The following is a 21,151-nucleotide window of genomic DNA, read 5'->3' on the forward strand; positions in this document are numbered from 1 at the left end:
CTTCTAATCCATACTAATGGGGACATTAAAAACACTGTTTATTAAATTTATCTTTTTGACGTTTTTAATATATTCCATTGCAGTCTTGCAGCGTTTAAGTGCTGGCAAATGGTAATAGTGAGCATTTATGAAATGTTTCTTATAATTGTGCCAGGCACCGTGCTAAGTGACACACATGATCTCTCATTCAGTCCTCACCGCAAAAACAATGGGAAAAGAGGCTCAATAATGTGCTGAAGCTGCTTTAGCTACTAAGGAGGAAAGTCGGGGATTGACCCCGAGTTGTCCTCTGTGAATTCATGCACTCGACCGTCACACTCTATGAATGATGGGGATGCTTGCAGCTGTGTGGAGGGAAGTCCCTTCCTGATCTGGAAATGACAAGTAAGAGAAGTGAAAGAAACCAATCCTGGGTGGGTGCCTATTGCATGCTCAACACATAATCTCATTTTGTGTCCTGAACACATGTTCGTGGTCGACTCACTTCTGGACATCTTCTAGAACCTTCTCTATAAAGCGAAAGAGAATTTTGAATTTTTCTTAACTTACAACTTAAAATAATATGGCAATATTTCTGACATCTAGCTGGTTCATTTATTCATTTACATCAGCAATGGTTTTGTGATCATTTACTGTGTTCTAGGGGCTAGATCTTTATCAGCCAGCAAGACAAAGACTTCACCTTCGAGGAGCTGACATGACTGAGTGGGGAGGCAGATGATAAGCAACAAACATAATGAGTAAGTAAATTACATAGCAATAAGTGCTATATTAAAGAATAAAGATGGTTAAAAAGAGTCAAAAACGCTTATGGGTGGGGGCAATTTAGAGTAGGTCTTTCTTTGAATATGACGTTTGAGCAATATTCGATGCAGGTGAGAGAATGAATTTTGGGAGTATTTGGGTATTCTGAGAAGAAGGAACGACCATTCAGAAGGTCTAAGGGAGAAGCTGGCCTGGCAGGTTCGAGGAACAGCAGGTCTCAGTGTGGCTGGAACAGAGTTAGCAAAGGGGAGAAAAACAAGAGGAAGGCGTAGGGCCTTGTAGACCACTGTAAGAACTTTGGCTTTTATTCTATAAATTAGGGAGAAATGCGAGTTTTGGAAAAGAGGAGTAACATTCTATAATTTTATCGAGCAGTAACTCTTTGCCATCATTGGCAATATCAGGAAGAAAGAGATAGTTCCTGAATAAATCATAGTTTTACTGGGAGAGATACATCAGCCAGTAACTTCAGTACAGCATGGAAAGTACTGCGGCAGTGTGACGGGCAGATTGAAACTCGGGGTGTGGCCCGTCTCTACCGCGGGCACTAGGGATCCTCGCCTTTTCGTATGTTAGGCCCTGTGTGGCAAAGCTGACCTGTGCAGCAACAAGGATGTTGCAGAAATGGTGGTGTGTGACAAGCCTTCGTCACGACTTTGAGCTTCTGCCTTTTTTCTTGGATCACCAGGAGAAGCCAGCTGCCCTGCTATGGGAATACTCAAGCAGCCCTATAGAAAGTTCCACGAGCTGAAGAACTGACACCTCCTGTCAATAGCCAGTACCATTTGCCTATCATATGAGTGAGTCATCCTGGAAGCAGATGCCAGTGCCCCACTCAAGCCTTCAGATGACTGCACTCTCATGGGAGACCCTGAGCCAGCACCTTGCAGGCAAATTGTTCCCAAATTCCTGACCTCCACAAACTGCGAGGCAGTGTGTTTATTATTGTTTCAAGTTACTTAAGTTTTGAGGTCATTTGTTACGCAGCAGGAGATAACCGAAAAACTCAGCAACCCAGTCTGGGAAGAGTGGAGACTGTAATCAGGAAAGACTTCCTGGAGGAGGTGATAACTCAGTTTGTCTTGAAGGCTGAGTAAGAATCCTGAGTCAGAGCCAGTGCAGCAGAGAAAGAGTGTTGAGGCGGTAAGAGCTTTCTAGGCAGAAGGAAGTCCTGGATACTGCTCAGTTAGGGATAGAAAACTCATATGCCTGCCAGGCCTCGGCAAGCAATGCAAGTGCGCGAAGCAGGTGGTTTGTGCTGTGGCATACTGTGCGTGAGGGTGTGGCCAGTGAGAAGTGGACAGCCCAAGTCCCTCAGCCCAGCTGACTGTCGCTATGCTTGCATATAGGCCACAACATCTCAGACCTTCCAATGAATCAGAAGGAGCCAGAAATTGCATCTTACTATAAAATCTCCTAATTTTTCAAACCTAAACCTCTGTGTCCAAGGGCACATTTGCAATCTCCCACTCCCTCATTTGCAATCTCTTGCTCGAGAAGTCCTTATGAGTCTGGGGAAAACTTAGCTTTCCTTGTGTGCTAACCACAAATCTTTGTCCTCTGCCTCCAGGTTAGCCTGGGTCCCTTGTGACTGGTGCAATGATTAACTGCCTCTGGTTTTCTAAACAGTGGCGATTGACACCCAAGCTTCACTTGCCACCCGTGAGAGGAAAGGAAGTCAGTGTTAATCCATATGCAGCATTCCAGAGCCCCTCAGCAAAGCCGCCTGTAGCCTAACACCCTTATGCTGAGGCGTCCAAGCAAACTCGCGGAATGCAAGGGGGTTAAGTCCCAAGGACAGTGAGCCCCGTGTGCCTTTCTGCAAGACAGTGCTTGTAGGAAGGCTCCAGGGCTGGCACTTAGTGTGGGTTTTTGAGATACTGGTATGTGGCCATGGGAGTGTTTCTATCCTAGAGAGAGAAGCCAGCGAGTTCATTCTGACCTGACTATGTGTCAAGCATGAGGCTGTACATAGAGTAACTCGTTTAATCCCCACAGCAGCCCTGGGAAATGGGTGCCATCGTGAGCCCATTTCCCAGACGAGGAAACTGACTTGTCCAAGGCCTTGCGGCCACTAAGAGGAAGGACAAGGATCACTTTCAGGTCCCCCATGTTCCTATCTACCTTTCCGTGTTTTCCTTCTTTGTGTCAAAAAAGAGAAAGCAGTGGGGTATCTGAGTTTTTATTTGAAACTCACCCATAACAATCCGATTGAAAGGTGGTGGTCCAGGGAACTTGTGAAACTATTTGCAGAGAGCACCTGGTTTTTTTTTTTTTTTCCTCCTCCCTTGTAATGAAGTGTTTTCCCTTCCTCTCATTCTGATCCCAAGTCACCTCCTTGGCGACACTACTGACAAGGACCCAGGTATGAAAGGAATTTCGAGGACAACCCAGACGTCAGAGTCAATCACCTACTTCGCACTGAGCTTGTGATTTATAATCAGGTGAGTCAGAATTCTTTCCTCGTTGGGCCACATACCTTGATTTGTGGTGGAAGGTGACACCAAGGAGAGGAAACGCTATGGGTTTTAGAGCCTAGGAAATGTGGGTTTCGATCTGGATTCATTCCCTAACTTGCGGTGTGACCTTGGATGAATTGTATAATCTGTCGGATCTCAGGCTCTTCTTCTGTTATGTGGGCACAAGACTATTTAAGTCACAGTGTCCCCAGTGCCCCGCACGGTGCCTAGGACAGTTGGCACTCAACGAAGCCTTGTTGAACGAACGGACGAATGGATGAGTGAGGGACTGGTTAGAAAGGCTGTGGAGCAGACGGGGCCTGGAGTGTTCCTGGGGACAGAAAAGAGGGAGGGAAATGACGTGGCAGAGATACGATGGCAAGAACATCAGGTTTAGGGGACAGTGAAAGGCCAATATGGCTTCTCGTGGAGGAGACGGTGGCCCAGGAGGGGCCACCACTGAATTCCTCATCCTGATTCAATTTCCTGAGACCAACACCCCTAGGTGCTGACAGTAACAATTCCTTCAACAGGCCCTTTCATCTCGCATCTCAAATTGCTTTGCAAGTGTTAATTAATTCGCCAAACTCCCAGTGAGGTAAGTATTATTTATCTGCCTTTTGTAGATGAGGAAACTCAGGCACGAAGAGAAGTGGTTCGCCCAGGGCAATGCCTAGATGGGAGCCTTCCCACTCCGGTCCCAGAATTGCCAAAATGCAGGGTGGGAGAAAACAGGAAAACGAAATCAGATCCCTTTGCTTTCCTGCCTCCTGCACCTTTGCACATACAAGAAACAGAACTAGGACCAAAGAGGTAAAAGTCATCATAAAATAATATTTCTTATTTTAATTTTCTAAAGGACCTCCAATACATTCTCAAATGTCCACCTCCCTTTATAGTTTTCTAGGATTTGTGGGCAATGTGGATGGGGGATTGTTCAGCGGAGTGTTGTCCTAATATAATTCAGATTTAAAAGGTGTGCTTTATATTTCTCGTCAGTAAAATAAGAATCTTTCCTCAGCATGTGGTTGGGAGAATTAAACGAACATATATATATATATAGCAGATATAGATCCCCTGGAAGCACTTGGTAAGAGGTGGTCACGATGATGATTTGCGTGAAGCCAGCAGAATACCTATCCTGATCTTTCAAGTGGCTCCTGGGTATTTCCACTCAAGTGTCCTGCTATCACCTTGGTTCATTTATTTGACCACACTTTATCATCCTGCAGGCACTGTGCTAGATTTTTGGAATATCGCAATGCACAGGGCACACAGGGTTCTGGTGTTTGGTTCCATTCTGTCTTCTTGTTCAGTTTAGGAGCCAGATGTTAAAAAAAGAATCCGATGGTGTAATAGTCATGCTGAGGTGAGCACGAGCTGCAAGAGATCTGTCTGTGATGCTCTGAGAGGCTTTAAGAGAAAGGCTTCTAAGTCATCGAGGGCAAAGAGGCCACCTCAGGGGAAGTGATGCTCTCGCTGGGATCTGAAGGGTGATGGAAATAAGCAGGAGAAGAAGAGAGGAAAGAGGGTACAGAATGTGCAGAAATGTACCAGACTAAAGAGATACAAAAGCATTCATCCGACAGCCATGACCGAGTGCCTTGTTAGAAGGGTTGTCAGCCCTTGGGAGGAGAGAGAGGCTCAGGTGATAGACTATCCTGGAGGAGCAGGATTCAGGTGGTGTGAACTCAGTACTCACACTGCAGTCCAGTTTGATAAGGAACATAGAGGAGAAGCTAGAATTGTTCAGCGTCCCTCGTGCGTGGCTCTGCCTGGAGAAGTCGAGGGAGGCTTCCCAAAGGTGGCACGGGAGCTAGGATTTCTTTCACTAGTCAGTGAAAATTATTGAGTCTCTACAAGGTACCAAGCAGCAGACTTTGCCCTGGGGTAAAGGAGGGAGCAGGAGACAGTCCTTGCCCTAAAGGAGGTCACAGTGGAATAGGAGAGACGAAGGATCACATGTGGGCGGTGGAAACAGAAAGAGTGTGATCCAGTTTTCCCGTCTGCCATAGGGGCACGATGGCGGAAGCGTGTGCCAGCAGGCGCAAGCTGCTGTAATGGAACAGTGAAGACGGTAATGCTCTCTAGCTCACTAATGATAACGAATGGTGCCTTGCGTTGGTTTAGCATGGCACAGTTTCGAAGGCATACGCATTAACTCATTGGATAGTCACAACAGCTTGGCAAGGAGGGGGGATGGGTATCATCACTCACATTCTGAAAACAATGAACTTGAGGCTCACGAAAGGGAAATTAAATGAACGATTTGATTTTTTATAGATATAATGCCCCTTGTTGACAATGCATCGGAGGACTTGGGTTGTGTACCCATCTATTATGAATGTGCTTCCTATGAGTTGTTTTACCTGAATCTCAACCCTCCCTGGGGTTCCTGAAAGTTCACGGCTGAAGATGAGATTCTTGTGCACACACCAGAACTTCCACAGGAGCTGCCCAGACCTCTCTCCAGGTAAACATCTGCCGCAGGTGATGTTTACCTGTTTCCACAGTTACTATCTGAATAATAACGAGGCTGAATTTCTTTACCAAACGTACTCTACATTGGGGGACTATCTCTGAGATCATGTGAGTTGGCACACTTTTGAGAGTGAAAGGGTGTTGTGATTCATAATCATATTAAGACAACAGGCATGAGCTGGGACTGTCCCTGGCAAACTGGGACATCTGGTCACCCTATCTATGAGTCATCCTTCTCACTAATTGGATTGATTCTTTCTTCTGTCCTCACTTTTTCTGAATCACTTACTCATTCAATTATTGGACAATCATTGGTGAATGTTCCAGCTCTGGGCTGCCAGGGATGAAGTATCCTGGCCTCTTCTCAGAAGAAGTACTCGGTGGACATTGACCAACTGCCCTGGACATGCAGACAGGAGACGTCCGGTAGCTTCCATGTGCTGTCTTCACATGTGTTAATGAGCAAATCAAAGGCAATGTTCCCAGAGGGCAGAGGTCGTGCCCACTGTACCTACCACAGCACGGGGCTCCTGTGGGTGTGTTCAGGAAGCTCCACGAAGCCTGCCAGGCAGGGCCTCTCAAAGTGGAAGAGGGACCAGTCCCTCCCCGAAGACAGCAGTGCTCAGCTCAGGATTCCCGGCGGGCGCCCCACTCTCAAACGCCTTTCCCCCTTCTCTTTCCTTTGGTTTCTTATGTCTTGAAACACTTATCACACAGCCACTAATCATTTGTGTGTATTGGTGTATTTGTGTGTATTGTTGGACTGGAAGGTGGGCACTTATCCTCAGCGACCAGCAGAGGCCTGGCTCGGGCAAGTCTTCGCAATATTTGCCTGTTGACCGATTGATTTAAGGTCCAAGACATAGACTGCCCCCGAAGAGGACCCTGGAGAATAATGAGCTTCCTGGGAGAATAATGGAGTGCGAGAGGGACCGGAGAGGGGCTTATGGATCAGGCGCTGATGAATAAAAATGACTTACTTGAGTGAGATGTCCAAAAGGACAGTCTGGCTAAAGAGAAAGAATGAAATGCCACTTCTTAAGGTCCCCAGGTAGGGGTGGCAGCGCTTCTGCGCTATCCGGAGGTGGGCATGCCTTGACACCAGCTGAGCAGAGAGATGGAATAAGGAGTGGGATTTCCTGCCTGGACTGAATGGAGGCCCTGATTCCAGGATTCCAGATGTCCAGGTGTGGCCAGAGGCCAGGTGTGTAGCGTCAGCCCAGCTGGCATGAGGTGGTGTTCCCAATATGCTCACTCATTGGACAACCCCAAGTTGGCATTTCCCCACCTTTTTGACTCTGGGACAGGTGTTGCTTGCTGGATGTGCTGCAGGAGCATACCTGCTGAGTGGCCCCGGGGGGCTCTTGCCTGGGGAGACCTTTGAAGAAGGCTCTTGACTCTGGCAGTGAGCGGAGAGGGTGGAGACCAGGACTGGACTCCTCTGGGCCAGAGAAGGAGAAGCTGAAGCTGCAGTGAGGGTCTGACCTCTGGTGGGTGTTCATAGCCCATTTCACAGGCTGCATCTGCTGCGATGCTCAACCTAAATGGAACCTGTAGCCCAAATGCCAGGTTCGAATCCCACCTCCACCTCCTGCTGGCTCTGTGGCTGAGGGCAAATTCATTACCATTTCTTTCTCAGTTTTCTCATCTGCAAAATGAGGAAGAAATAGTGACCACCTGACAGGGTTCTTGTGCAGGGTAAGTAATATATGTGTAAAGCACTGAGAGAATTTTCTGGCACAAAGTGTGAGCTAAAGCCGAGACCAAAAAAACCTCCTTTTACACAGTTTTCTAACATGCTCTATGCTCTTGTATTCCTTTACTTTTAACCGTTCCCCAGTTCCTACCTGCCTTAACTCTACCTCTCCTTCTAGGAATGGCCTAATCACCTCATTTCATTCATTCATTCATTCATTCATTCATTCATCTGTTCAGCAAACCTCACTGGGTACCTATCACTTGCCAGAAATTGGTCAGAGGATTCTGTTACAAACAGGCAAATTTCTTGTCTGCAAGAAGCCTACAGTCCATTGGGACAGATCAAATAGTAAGATAAACAATTTAACTCAAATAGAAAATAATAAATTCCCCAAGACAGACAGACATAGAGATAAATGGGAGTCAGTACTTTTAGCAGGAGAGAGTTTGGAAAGCTGTCTGGAAGAGGTGTCATCTAAGCTGGGTCGGAAAAGATGGTTTATATAAAAATGTATCAGCCCCTCTTATTCATGATTTGCTTTCTATAGTTTCAGTTACCTGTAGTCAAATTCTGGAAAAAAATAATTTATACATTTTAAATTATGCACCATTCTGAGTAGCATGATGAAATCTCATGCTGTCCCCGTGCCGTCTTATCTGGGGTGCGAATCACCCCTTTGTCTAGCGTATCCACACCGTACATACTCCCTGCCCATTAGTCTCTTAGTAGCTGTCTCGGTCACCAGATTGACTGTCATGTAATTGCAGTGCTTGTGTTCAAGTCACCCTTATCTTACTTAATAATGGCCTCAAAGAGCAAGAGTTGTTTAAACTTTATCAGAGATATGTACGGGCAAGGAAAAACCATAGTGCACATAGAGTTCGGAACTATCCGCGGTTTCAGGATCCACGGGGGAAATACTGTAATAGTAATAATAGACCCCATTTCTCAGCACTTGCTCTGTTCCTTGTACTATGTGCTTTTCATGGATTATCTCTTTGCAACAAACCCTAGGAGGGCCCTCCCTTTACAGACGAAGAAATTGAGGATTCGAACAGATAACTAGATCGTCTGAGGTTTCATAGCCAGTAAGTGAGGAATCAGGATTCGATCTTAGGCTGCCTGCATCTAGAGTTTGTGCACCGCTGAGCCCCACGGAGAGGGCCCTGGCCTCTTCACACTGGGCCTCTCCCCCTGCTGAGACCCAGGGATTCCTCGATCCAGGGCTGCCGCATCCTGAAATGTGTCTGGCACTGTATGGACCACGTGCACATCAGCCATCCTAGCCCTAGCTGGTCCCCATAAATACCCATGAAATGAATAGCAATGAGCAGTGTTTATGGACTGCTTACCAGATGCTCAGCTCTCTTCTAAGAACTCTCCATTATTAACCATTTATCCCTCACAACCACACTGTAAGGGGGACTGTTAACATCTCTGTTTTGTAGACAAAGAAATAGAGATGCAGAGAGGTTAAGCTACTTGCCTGAGATCATATAGCTCGAGAGTGGAAGTCCTGGATGGGAGAAATCTCCGGTCTTCCCAATTCTGTAAGCCTGTAGCTTTGTTTTCTAGGTTTCTTGTTTGTTTAGGTGTTTGTGGTTCGCCCCTCTTTGCTACGGTGAGAGGAATCCAGCCCGGGATGGGAGTACTGACAGGTGGCCCAGGCAACCTAGAAACAGCACAGTCAATACATCCTGAGGGAGGGGATGGGGGTCCGGATGCCTTTTCTTGGATTCGAAAAACCTAGGGCTTGACAGGATTCAGGAATTACCTGCATTTTGCTGTTGCTGACTCAGGGAATTAGGCTGGCACACGCTGGGGACTTGCAAAGCGTACTTGTGTCCGCGTGAATATTTGGGAACGAATCCAGTGAAACCTCCTAGGAGGCCAGGCTTGCAGAGACCCCGCTATCAACAGAAGCTCCCAGGTGTACACTCTCCCTTCCCTTGTCTTTCCCTTTCTGCATGTATCTGTCACTCTCTCCCTAGACTGAGGTCTGCTCTGAAGACAGGGACCAGATCTGGTTCATCTTCACATACCCACCAAGCACCTGCACGATGCTCAGACATAGTAGGTGTTGCAAGCATATTAATAAAATAAAAGTACTGCCCGCCATGTGGCTCTCGGGTACACTCCCCTGTGTGTTCCGCTTCCTAGTTATGTAACCTTCCCTGCTCCTTTTGCCTCTCTGGGCCTCCGTTTCCTCCCGATGTGAGGATTAAATGAGATAATAAGGGATTTAGAACAGTGCCAGGCACGCGGTAGGTTTTCCGCTGGTGTTAACTCTTCTTAACGTTATTAACACACAGTTAATAGCGCCAAACTATTTGCCATATGTGCTGGGAGCCCTGCAGTTGAAGAATCCTGGATTCGAACTCTGACTCCTCCTGGGTCTCAGGTGAGTCGCTACATCTCTGTAAGCCTTGATTTCTACGTCCGTAAAGTGGGGAACCTTACAGGGTCCTGGAGATCTGCAAGTAAACTCCTTAGTTTAGATGGGACACATAGTAAGTGATCAGGGAACCCCGGTGGCCTTGGTGATGCCCAAGGCAGTAATGATTCTGCTGGTGAGAGTTTGCAGCACAAATCCAATTTCATAAGTGAGAAACAGGCAGCGAAGAGGTCTGTGGTCAGTTTCAGGGCTGCCATCCTCCAGGAAAGCTACACTTTCTTATTGTCTTGAGCGGCTTAAAAATAAATTGTAAAAGACCCTGTGTTGGGTCATCCATCTTGCCCTCCTACCCCGTCTCATCCCGAATCCTCTTGGCCTCTTTGAAAAAAGGGCTTCTTCTTGTCCTTTGCAGGCATCTGTGGCTTTGGACATCTTGGTTCTGAAAGGCAGGGTTTTCAGAATCGTGAAGCATCTGCCTTCTTCATCCTCCAGTGGAACCTCCAAACTGCTCTGGACTCCATCGGTCAGCCTGTCATCTCAAGACTGATCTCTCTGTCTTATGGAGGTCGCCTTTTGACCTTGTCCTTCTGGGATACATAAGCCTGAGAGGAAGAGCAGAGGCCAGCATGCCATATTTTTATTTGTGTGGTGGCAAGGCCTGGTGCAATAAAACCCAGGCCAAAGGGAAGAAAAAAAAGCCTTTTCTCTCTCTCTGCCAGGCCTTCCACAGGCCATCCAAGCTGCAGAGCCCACCCTTGGACCATTTGCATCGCTAGCTTTGGCACTTTATGAGGGTGACAGCCCCGCACAGTTGAGCCGCAGGCCGTCCCCGGGTTTGAATAAAAAACTGCAAGCCATAATACACATAAAATCCTAATGTGCCTTCAAAATTACCTCATCTTTTATTTAGAGGTTATTCCGCCCTTGTCTTCCTTTATCGCTCTTTATATGACTGAAGTGGGTGAGCAGCACCAAATGAGGCCATCTCGGTGGCTGAGCAGGGGGAGTGTTTATGGCCTAACTTTGGCGAGGCGGCGAGGCCCCCAGAGTCCCTTCCGTTCGGTCCCCGCCCCCTCTCTGAAGCCAGCTTGTTCCATTTGGATGCTGCTGCTTCCCAACCCGGTCCATTTTTACGCTGTCCTTCCAAACTTGGATTTTTATTGTATTTCTAAGTGAAAGGGAGGTGCCTTTCAGAGAAGCTGTGATTTCTGAGTGGGCTGCAAATGCCACCCTGGCCAAGGCTGAGGTTTTGACACTCCCAGTGCACGGCTTCGGCTCAGCATTTCCTACGAAGGTCCTTGTTCTCTGAGCTCAGGATCCTTGACATTTAAAGGCCAAGAAGAGCTGTGATTTACTCTTAACCTCAGTTTGGAGAAGGGGGTGGGGGGCATGGAGAGATCGCTTCTTTTGCAGGCTAACGCAGGGGTTTTCAGACTTTAGTGTTACGTGAGAATCACCTGGAGGGCTTTTTGAAACATGAGGTACGGGGCCCCCACCCCTAGAGGTTCTGATTCTGTTGGCCTGGGGTGGGGTCTGGGATTCTGCATTTTCAACGGAATTCCTTGGTGCTGCTGATGCTGTGGCTCTATGGGCCAAACTTTGAGAATCACAGGGCTAAAAAAATCAGTGAATTGAGGTGGGGATGCGTGTGTGTGAAAGAGAGAGAGACAGAGAGAGACTTGATGAAGACCACGCCCTCCAGCACACACACAGTGACTTTTGCTTTCAGAGGAAAGCTTCCAAGCTAGCGTGAAGATGGGTTTAAATCACAGTGAATTAGAGTCTAGATTTAGAACTACGAGGCCCTGGAACATAGAACGAATGCAGCTCACAAGAGTTTCCCGCTGAAGAGATTTAAAGGGCCAGCTACATCGGACTTTGGGAATGCCCGGAGACTCGTCCTGCTGGGAAGCGACCTGTGTCCTCTTTCACGAGTCTTGGAAATTGAAAGGATCTCCAAGGACATAGTGGCCATTGCTCTTTAAGTAGTATAGTGTAGTGGTTATGAGCCCAGAGTCTGGCGTCAGATCTGTGAGAGTGACCTTTTTGATCTTGGGCGTGTTCGTAAACCTCTCTGAGCCTCAGTTTCTTCAGCTGTAGAATGGGAGAAAATGAGTATCAACCTCAGAGGGTGTTGTAAGGATTAAATGAAATAACACATGTAAAAATCTCCCATCACAGTGCCTGGACGTGGCCAGTCTCAACAAAGTATTATTTTAAGCATGTTCTCTTTTCCGAGAACCTTTTAGCATTTTCTTAGATTCGATGAGCATCTACTGAATACTTACTACGTGCCAAGATGTTTTATACTTATCCTTTTATGTAATCATCCAACAGTGTTGAAATAGGTGTCCCATCCTATTTTAGCAAAGAGAAAACAGCTACTCAGAAGGTTAAGAAAATCGTCCTGCTTATTTAGAAGTCTTGAGGCTTACGAGTGGTATGCCTGGGATTATACCTAGCCTGACTGGTTCCCTTCTCCGCACAACCCGGGTGGAGCTGGAGTTTGCTCTGGACTCTGCATGAAGCGAGACAGCAGGCTCGCCCTCTCCGGTCCTCTAAGGGCCTGGCCGGTGTTTTGCAAAGATTTTCATCGGACCTAATCAGGTTCCCCTCATGTCGTGAATTCAACAATTTAGCAATGATCTATAGAGTGTCTGCCATGTATCCAGCACTCTTCGAACCACTAGAGATGGAGCAGTGAACACAACAGTGGAAAGTGACTTCCTTCCCGAGTTTTTGTTCTACTTGGAGGGATGGCGGTGGACATGGTAGTCACAAACATATAAGCAAGTCTTTCAGGTAAAGGAAATAGCAGGACAAAGGTCTTGAGTTGAAGGAACGCTTAGCATGCTCCAGGAACAGCCAGGAAGCCGATGGCCGGAGTGGAGTGGACAGGAGGGGGAATGGCAGGGGGCAGAGCATGTAGGACCTCACGGGTCATGGCACACAGCTTGGCCTCTACTCTTAAGGAAGAAGTCGTTTTTCTCGGCGTAGGTTCCACCAGGCGAATATCCTGGGCTGGGGATTTGAGTGTTTTGTGTGAGTTCAGGAAGCACCGAAAGAGGAACGGGGAAGCGAGACAGAAAAGAGAAAGAAACCAGTAAAAGGGGCATCATCAAACTGGTTACCAGTGCGAGCCAGTGGGGCGCAGTCCTGCTGGGGCTAGAGGAGACTGTCATGCTATCGTGATCCACCAGCTCCCCAACTATTGATGGTGGAGGGCTGTGCCAGGGGCGTTAACCATCTGGCACATTCTCTTTGCCCCATACTTGGCTCTGTGAGCTTTTTCTGCCGGAAACGAGGCTCTGAGGCAGAGAGTTGCAGGTAAATGGCCTTTGGCTTGTACAAGTGAACGCACAAAGGACATAGCCAGGGCTCCGAGGCTTTTATGACACCACTGGGGAATGACGCGATCCGACAATATGCGTATGCACGTTGTAGTCCCAATTTGATTTTTAAAAATTACACGAAGGTACAGATAAAAGGCATGAAGAAAACGAGGCTTAATGCTGTGTTATTTTCTCTTTCGTGTTGTCGCGTGTATTCCTTTTATAATGGTAAAGAAGTACATTTTTTAGAAAAATAAACATCTCTGCTAAACATCGAGTGAAGGGCTCTCGACCTAAGCTTTGAGGTGAGCCGAGTGTGTGGCTCTCACAGGTAGGCAGTCTGCAGTGTAGAATTTGCTAAGGATGAGTCCCAAAGTGATGATCAGGCATCCTTATGAAATGGTCAGGTCTTCTTCTCTGGTCAGGTCTCTGCTGGCAAAAAAAAAAAAAAAAAGCTGAAAGGTAGAAAGTAATCCCAGAATCTAGTTCTAGTTACCAAAAATTCTCCCTACCCCAAGCCACAGCACCTACACAGTTACCTGAAAGAACTCTTCCAAATTTGGCCTCCTTTTTCTCTGTCTGTTTCTTTCTCTCTCCCTCTTTTCCTTCCTTTTTACTTCTACCTCCCCACGTACCTCCTTCTTTCTCTCTGTCCCTCCATTCTGCCTTCCCCCTGTTTCTTCTCTCTTCCATATCTGTGTTTTAATCTTCATCTTTCTTTCTCTTCGTTCACTCAACAAATATTTAGTGGGAGTCCACCCTTTGCCAAGAAATATGTTAGATTATAGGGATACCATTCATTAATTCATTCACTCATCATGCATTTGGAAACGGTTGAGTCCCTATGATGTGCCAGGCACTGTTTCAGGCATCGAATATGCAGTAATGAGCACAACGAACAAAGGTCCTGGCCCAATTAAAATTTATACTCCATAGCGGGGGAGATGGACAATAGACAAGATAGATAAATCAAATGCCTGGTACGTTAGATGGTGACAAAGTAAACGGAGAACAATGAGGTAGAGAAAGCATAGGAAATGCTTGTGTTTGTAGGCTCTCATTTTTAATTTTAAGAAGGTTGGTCAGGGAAGGTCTCGCTGGACAAGAAGCAGCATTTGAACAAAGACCTGAGACGGTGTGGGAGGTAGCCATATAAATAACTGAGGGAAGAGCCGGCAAAGCTGGTGCAAAGGCCCTGAGGTGGGAATGTGCCCAACGTGTTTAACTAATGGTAAGGAGGCTGAGGTAGCTGGGGAGGAGCCAACGAGGGGACAGGTGACAGGAGGTAGGGTCAGAGGGCTACGGGTGGGTGGGGGTGGGGGGCTGTGCAGATTTTACAGGGCCTCATAGACCAAGGTGAGGACTTGGACTTTCAATGTGAGTGAGGTGGGGTCCATGGGAGGCTTTTGAGTAAGAGAGGGATGATCTAATTGGTAGTGTACCCACTTCTTCCTCGCTGTTGTGAGCCTTAGTAAGTAAGAATTCAGCCCTCGAGGAGCTCGTAGACTCGTGGGTGAGAAAACCCTTCAAACTCTTCTGAGATAGAAATAAAATGCTGTGAAGGAGTCGGTCCTGGGGACAGAGGGTATGAAGGACAACATTCGTGCCTGGATCGGGGCAAACTCCCAGCGGGCGGCAGGAAGCGCTTCGCGGAGGTGGTATCCACTGAGCTGACGCCTTCAAGCTGCATGGACCATGTTCGCCGAGGGACGAGCAGAGAGGCAGGAGGAGCAGCACCACGGAGGTGTGGCGGCTTGAGAAAACTTGGCTCCTCGGGGAACCGCAGGCGGGAATAAAAAAATATGAAGTAGTGAGTGGCAAAGGAGAACCAGGGGTGGGGAGAGTCCAAAGGGGAGAGAAAGCCAGAAGCCACATCTGGAAAGTCTTGTCAGCTGCAGGAGGCCCCAGAAAAGAAGCGAAGGGGGTCCCTGAGGGGTGTCAAGCCGAGGACGGCCGTGACTAGATGATGGCCGGAGCCGCAGCGCAGACACAGGTGAATCTGCACAGCCTTCGTCTTTCAAGTTGCCGTTGCCCCATATTCTGACTGGAAATGGTTTGAGGAGAGTGATTTCGCTGGGGCGTGGTGGCATCTCGGTTACGCTCCACCCTCGTGAGCAGTGCGCAGTGACTGATGGCTCAAGAATGGCCTCTCATCAGATGCCAAGCGATAGGTGGCTTCTCCAGCCCTGCTGAAGCCCCGGGAATTTCACGAGCAAGTCTCTGTACCCAGGACCTGGAGAGAAAGGGAAGGTAGATTCTGCCGTTTACCTTGATCCTCCGGCATCTGTCCCCAGGAGCAGGAAACTGGGGCTTCCAGAGAGCATCTCGCTTAAGAGAGTCTTATTGCACGGGTGGCCTGGGACAAGCTTAAGGACCCTGGGGGCAGGCGCCAAGTGTGGGCAATGAGCAGTACCAAATAAGAGGCTGTATCTCATGGTGCCCGCGCTCTCTGACGTTGAGAAGTGCTGTAAAAATAGCCGTAAAGCAGGGGAAGGGGTCACAGGGTGATGGAGGGTGCCATTTCAGGTAGAAGGCCAGGAAGCCCACAGAGACCTGAGGAAGAGAAGAAAGGCGACAGGCAGGTGCCAAAGGAAAAACGTTTGGGCGGAGGGAGCAGCAGGGGAAGGCGGCCAGGTGGGAACACACCTGGTAGGTTTCAGAGCTGGTCAGTGGGGCTGGCGGAGGTGCGGAGAGTCGGGGAAGATGGGGCAGGTATGTGAATGGCCTGGGGCACGTTCGCACAGCCTTGTGGGTCATCGGAGGGACTCAGGTTATCATGCTAAGTGTGGAAGATTTTGAACTGGGGCGATGTGACTGGATTTGTGCCATGAGGGGTCATACTGGCCTCTGCATGGGGAGCAAGGCCAGAATCATGGAGACCAGGAGGTGGTTCCGTAGAGTCTTGGGGGCCTTGTATGCTAGCAGGCGGGGTGGAGGGGGGTGAGCAGGTCAGGCTGGAGCTCTATTTCGAAGGCGATCCTAAAGTCTATGAGATGGCGCTGTGTCATCCCACCCATATTTACTATGCTCATACCACGAGGATACAGAAAAGGAACCATGTGATTCCTGTCCCCATGTTCTCCTCGGGGGAATACACACAGCAAAACAGACCAAAATACGACAGAACCGGAGGGTACATCACGAGGAAAAGGCCAGGGATGACCTCACACGGCAGATGGCACTTGGTCCGAGTCTCAAAGAGGGCGTAGGAGTCTGCTAAGTGGGCAGGAAGCACAGGACGGAGTGCGTCCTGGTAGAGTACCCCTCACTGCCCTGCTGGGGGATCAGAGAGCCCCACGGCACCGGTGTTCTTGCCGGCGCCCAGAAGAATTGGTTTGATGGGTAAAACACGGCATGGTATGTTCGAGAAACTGCAAGTTGGTTTGTCACCTGGATCCTAAAACGGGATGAGGGTGTGGCACCGTGTCTCTAAATTCTCTGTATTCCAGGGGACTCGGGGGTAATTGAGGTGACTAGTTGGCACGGCCCGCTACATAAGATTGGGAAAAGTCAGCAGCACACACCATGGAGCAGGATGCTGCTAAGAGGTGATGGGGGTCGCTGCTTCCCTCTCACTCTTGGTACTACCTTTGAACTTGGAGGCAAGCCCGGGGAGACCAAGGGTGGGCATGGCAGGGTTGTGTCCGTCTTGCTAATGCATTCTGACTAGTGCAAACAGGGAGAACCTGAAGGTGAGCGAGAGGTTCCAAAGAACCTTCCAGAGAGTTCACTCTGGAGTGTTGAGGAGGATGGAGTGGATGATGTAAGACTGGTTGAGGGAGAAGGCGGCCGAAAGGCTGATGCAGACACCCACTCTTCCTTTGTAAAGTCTTTGGGATGCATCGCCGATTCTTGTCTCTGCTGACTCCTCCCGGGCCCTCGGGAGGGAAGGCTCTAGAATACACAAGTGGAGAATGGAGAAAGGATGGGATTTAAGTCCCGGGACACACAGCGGCTCCCCAGCACCGTCTCCCGGGCACATTCAGGCCGGCTCTCTTGGCAGCGGGCATAGGAATTGGCCCCAGGCGAGTTCCCCAGGTAAAAGGTGCAACCTGGGCGTGGGCCTGTTTCCTTGTGAAGGCTCTTGCTCCCCCTCGGGCTCCTGCTCGCTGCTGCTGAGTAATCTGCAGGCTGTAATCTGTTGGCGAAGAACGCTTGCAACACTGAGTGTGAGGCTTCCAGGTAAACAGCCCGTGTGTGTGCCCAGAGAGGTGCTGACATCTGTCTTTTGGGGAGCCTCCCTCCCCGCTGGCCTCTTCTCTGTCTTACTCTCTTAGGCTGCCCTGTCCTTCCCTGGGAACCAGGTCAGGGGCCCTGCTGGCAGGTGTCACAGGGCATGAATCAGGACCCTGTAGGAGGAGGCGGAGATCTGGGCTGAGGCCAAGCAGGAGGGTTAATTGGATGATTTATTTGGTCAATAGCCCATCTATTAAACTCTCCCTAGAGGATTAGGGACTTGCACATATGAGGGCTCATCTCTTCGTAGGAGAAGTTTAGGTAGCTGGAAACCACATTTTGGTCAATTTGACTCATTTTTTTTTTCCATGCCTTTAGCGGAGAATTTAATTTCCTACAGGTGGATGACTTTAGAGTGAACACTGACTATCATTTTGGCTGGTGGCTCAGCAAGGCAGTTTATCCCTTTGGCTTGTGATTTCCAGGGTAGAAGGACCTTCTGAGGCAAATTTACTTATGCTGAAGCCCAGGTCAAGGCTTGCAAATGGTTCATGTTCGAGACCTGACTACCCGTGAACTGGACTCATGTCCATGTGATTCAACAGACCCTTACTGGGCATTGTCAGTATGCGCTGGTCAGAGTGATAAATCCTGGGGGTTGGCGGGGGCAGACAGTCCTCGCTTGGGGAGTCAGCTCACGGTCCCATGTTGGACTTACGCACAAGCAAGCAGACAGAAATGATGATGCAGCATGGTACGCTGAAGGAAGAGAGTAAAAAGGAATTTATGCTTCGGATAAGGCAGAGAATCAAGGAAGGCTGCCCAGGGGATGCGAAATCTTAGATGAGTCCGGAAGGGTAAATATAAATAGAAACGAATGTTCTCCAGCTGTGGTTTATTTGGTGTTCTCGGAGTTGGCCTCTCGTCATACTGGTTTGGAGTACAAATGGTTAATTCATTTGTAACACTTGATAAAAAGAAGAAAGCATTTGCTAGCATTGCGAGTGAATTTACCCCAGACTTCATAATAATTTCCCCTCCTGTACCTCTATCAATGGGGTCCATGGTCTTTGCCCTTTATGAAGTGGTCCACGGTGTGAAAAATTTGAAAGGTCTTACAAGAATGACTATCTGGTAAACAAGCGAGTTGGAAGATTATATTGGACGTGAAGTTAGGATGTCGAGCTATGCAATTCTTCAGATTTTTCTCTCAAAATGACTGTGATTCCTCCAGGGGAAGTAGAGCGGGCTGAAAGTGCTCCAGGTAGAGTGATCAAAAGTGAGGAGGTAAGGAGAGAGAAAGAAGGATTAAGCGAGTTTCAGCAAAGAGGAGGAGAGCAGCAAGGAACGATGCATGACCGGGTGAAGGCAGAGGTGACGGGAGACCAAGGTACCATCCCGGGACCTGGGTTAGGTTTGGGAGGGGATGGCGAGCTTATGTAGGCAGAGAGAATGTCGCCTAGAGAGGAAAGGAGGCGGGAATTAGTTGGAAGCTAAATAAGTTCACCGGGGCTGCCATAACAAAATATTACAAACTGGGAAGCTTAAAACATCAGAAATTAACGTTCTTATAGTTCTGGAGGCTAGAAGTTTAAAACCAAGGTATTGCCAGGGCCGTGCTCTCTCTGAAGGCTCTGGGGAGAATCTCTTCATTGCCTTTCTCATGGCTTCCAGTGTTGGTAGCAATGCTTTGCATTCCTTGGCCTGGAGACGCATCACTTTCATGTCTGCCTCCATCATCACATGGCATTCTCCATGTATCCGTCTCTGTGTCTCTTCTCTGCTTACGAGGACACCGGTCCTGTTAGATTAGTCTCCACGCTATTCCAGCGTGTCCTCATGTTAACATGATGACATCCGCAAAGGCCCTATTTCCAAATAAGATCACAGTCGTAGATCCTGGAGATTAGGACTTCAGCATATCTCTTTAGGGGACACCATCCAACCCATCACAGACGTCATGGATGGAGCATGAGCATGAAATGGTGGATTATCAAGAATATAAAATTTCAGAATCTTCTCGACTGATCTTTGGGAACTAGCACACAACAAAGCAGGGCAGAAGTGACAGTAACAGAGATTGTGCTCTGGGAGCAAGCCCACACTCTTCAGTTGGCCTCTCTCTGGCCCCAGGCTGGCATTCAGAGATGGCCAGGGCACTTTCAGCCTCCACTCCTGTCTGCTCTCCTCTGCTCCTTGTGATGAAATGTGGAGCGATTAGAGATGTTTAGTCTAATCTCCTGGAAGATGCTCCCCTATGGCCCTACAGGCTGGTTTGTTGATGTTATCTGAGAGACACGGTGACAAGGAAGGCAGGAGAGTTCATACTGATCAAAAATGTGTAATGAAAAGGCATCACTGGGGCTTGATGGTGCTGCTCAGGGCGTATTTCCCTTGAAATGCTTCTTGAAAGATAGCAGTTTGCAAGAATGAGCAAGACGAGATTCACAGAGATAGCATTTCAAAAGGGAGTGTGGGTACAGCCAAGCCTAGCTGTGACTGAAGGGGAGAGAGCATCTAAATGAAAGAAAGGAAGGAAGAGAGGAAGAGAGGGAGGGAGGAAGGAAGGGAGATCATTGAATGCCTCTGCCCTGTAATGCTATGGGGGCGAACTTTCTTGACAAAGTTTGTGTTCGTGTTTGGAGTGACTAAGACTCCAGAGACAAGGTTAAACATACATAAGTCCACTTTAAAAGTAAATAAGATAACGTTGGAGGAAATTCATGATACAGTGTTCCTTTTTATATATACCTTTTCCTTTGGAATTCAAAATATAAACTGCTTTAATGCGACCCAGCAACTACTGTATAGTTGGCAACCTAGCATTGGAAAGGGCTTTAGAGGGAATCACTCACCTGCTTTCATCTGGCCAGGAAAGGAAATGGAAAAGGTATTTATTTTGGGGTGAGGTAAGAACTGTCCCCTAGCAAAGTTCCTAGAAGTCAGTATCAGGCATGAGAATAATAAACATGCGTGTGTTCAATAAATATTTCCTGAGCCCCAAGTGCCTGCCATTGAATTATACCAAGTGTCAGAGCTGAATGAGTTCATCCAATCCTCCCAGTAAGTCTACGAGGGAGTTACTAATATCTTTCCCACTTTATAGTTGAGGAAACTGAGGCACAGAGTGGTTAATGCTATGGCCAAAGCCACACAGGAAGTGGTGGGGACAAAGTCTGACCCAAGCAGTCTGCTTCAGATTCCAGGTTCCTAGTGTGACACAATGATATTATAAGGAATAAACAGGCTGCCATGTAATAGGCATCACCACATTTGATTCTCTTAAAAGAAAGAAGGTATGAGAAGTGAAAAGAGTTAAAAGGGTTTGGCGAAGGATGTACCAAGGTTCTGAAGATGGGTCAGACGAGAGTTCCTCTGGGATGGTGGGAAGAAAGCACTGATGCTGAACTATAAAACCTTGGAGATCCTTGGGCAGAAAAAACCAGCTCATTTTAACCAGTATGGTTCCTCCCTTGATGCTGGTCAGTAATACAACAATGAAGTTCCAGGTAGGTCTTGAATGTCTATGGTCCACCTTAATTCAAGAATAGCATGCAGTAGAATTATGGAGACAATGACTGGATACTTTTAGGGGGAGCGTGGCCTCCAGTGCCTAACACAGTGCCTGGCTTTGGTCATCCTTTGATTGTGTTGGCTGAGCTTTACGAGCAACAAATATTTATTGAGCGCCTACTATGTGCAGGAGGGCACTAGGCCCTGGAATAAATGAAATGATGTTTCAATCTTCATGAAACTTACCTCCTAGTGGAGAAATGAATTCAGATATTGTACATATTTGTTGAGTGCATGCTATGTGCTAGGTATAGGCTCTGGAGTTATAGTA

The 21,151-nt window shown here is 48.0% G+C and overlaps 1 long non-coding RNA gene across 1 annotated transcript; it reads left to right on the forward strand.

The window, feature by feature from the left end:
• The first annotated feature begins 3,856 nt into the window (after window positions 1–3,856).
• LOC120595496 (uncharacterized) lies at window positions 3,857–9,452 on the forward strand. The gene is made up of 3 exons (XR_005650877.1): window positions 3,857–4,037; window positions 5,508–5,697; window positions 9,396–9,452. It is a non-coding gene; the product is annotated as an uncharacterized LOC120595496 (long non-coding RNA).
• The last annotated feature ends 11,699 nt before the right edge of the window (window positions 9,453–21,151 follow it).

This window comes from Pteropus medius, unplaced genomic scaffold (genome assembly GCF_902729225.1).
Source record: "Pteropus medius unplaced genomic scaffold, Ma_sr-lr_union100, whole genome shotgun sequence".
NCBI lineage: Eukaryota > Metazoa > Chordata > Mammalia > Chiroptera > Pteropodidae > Pteropus > Pteropus medius.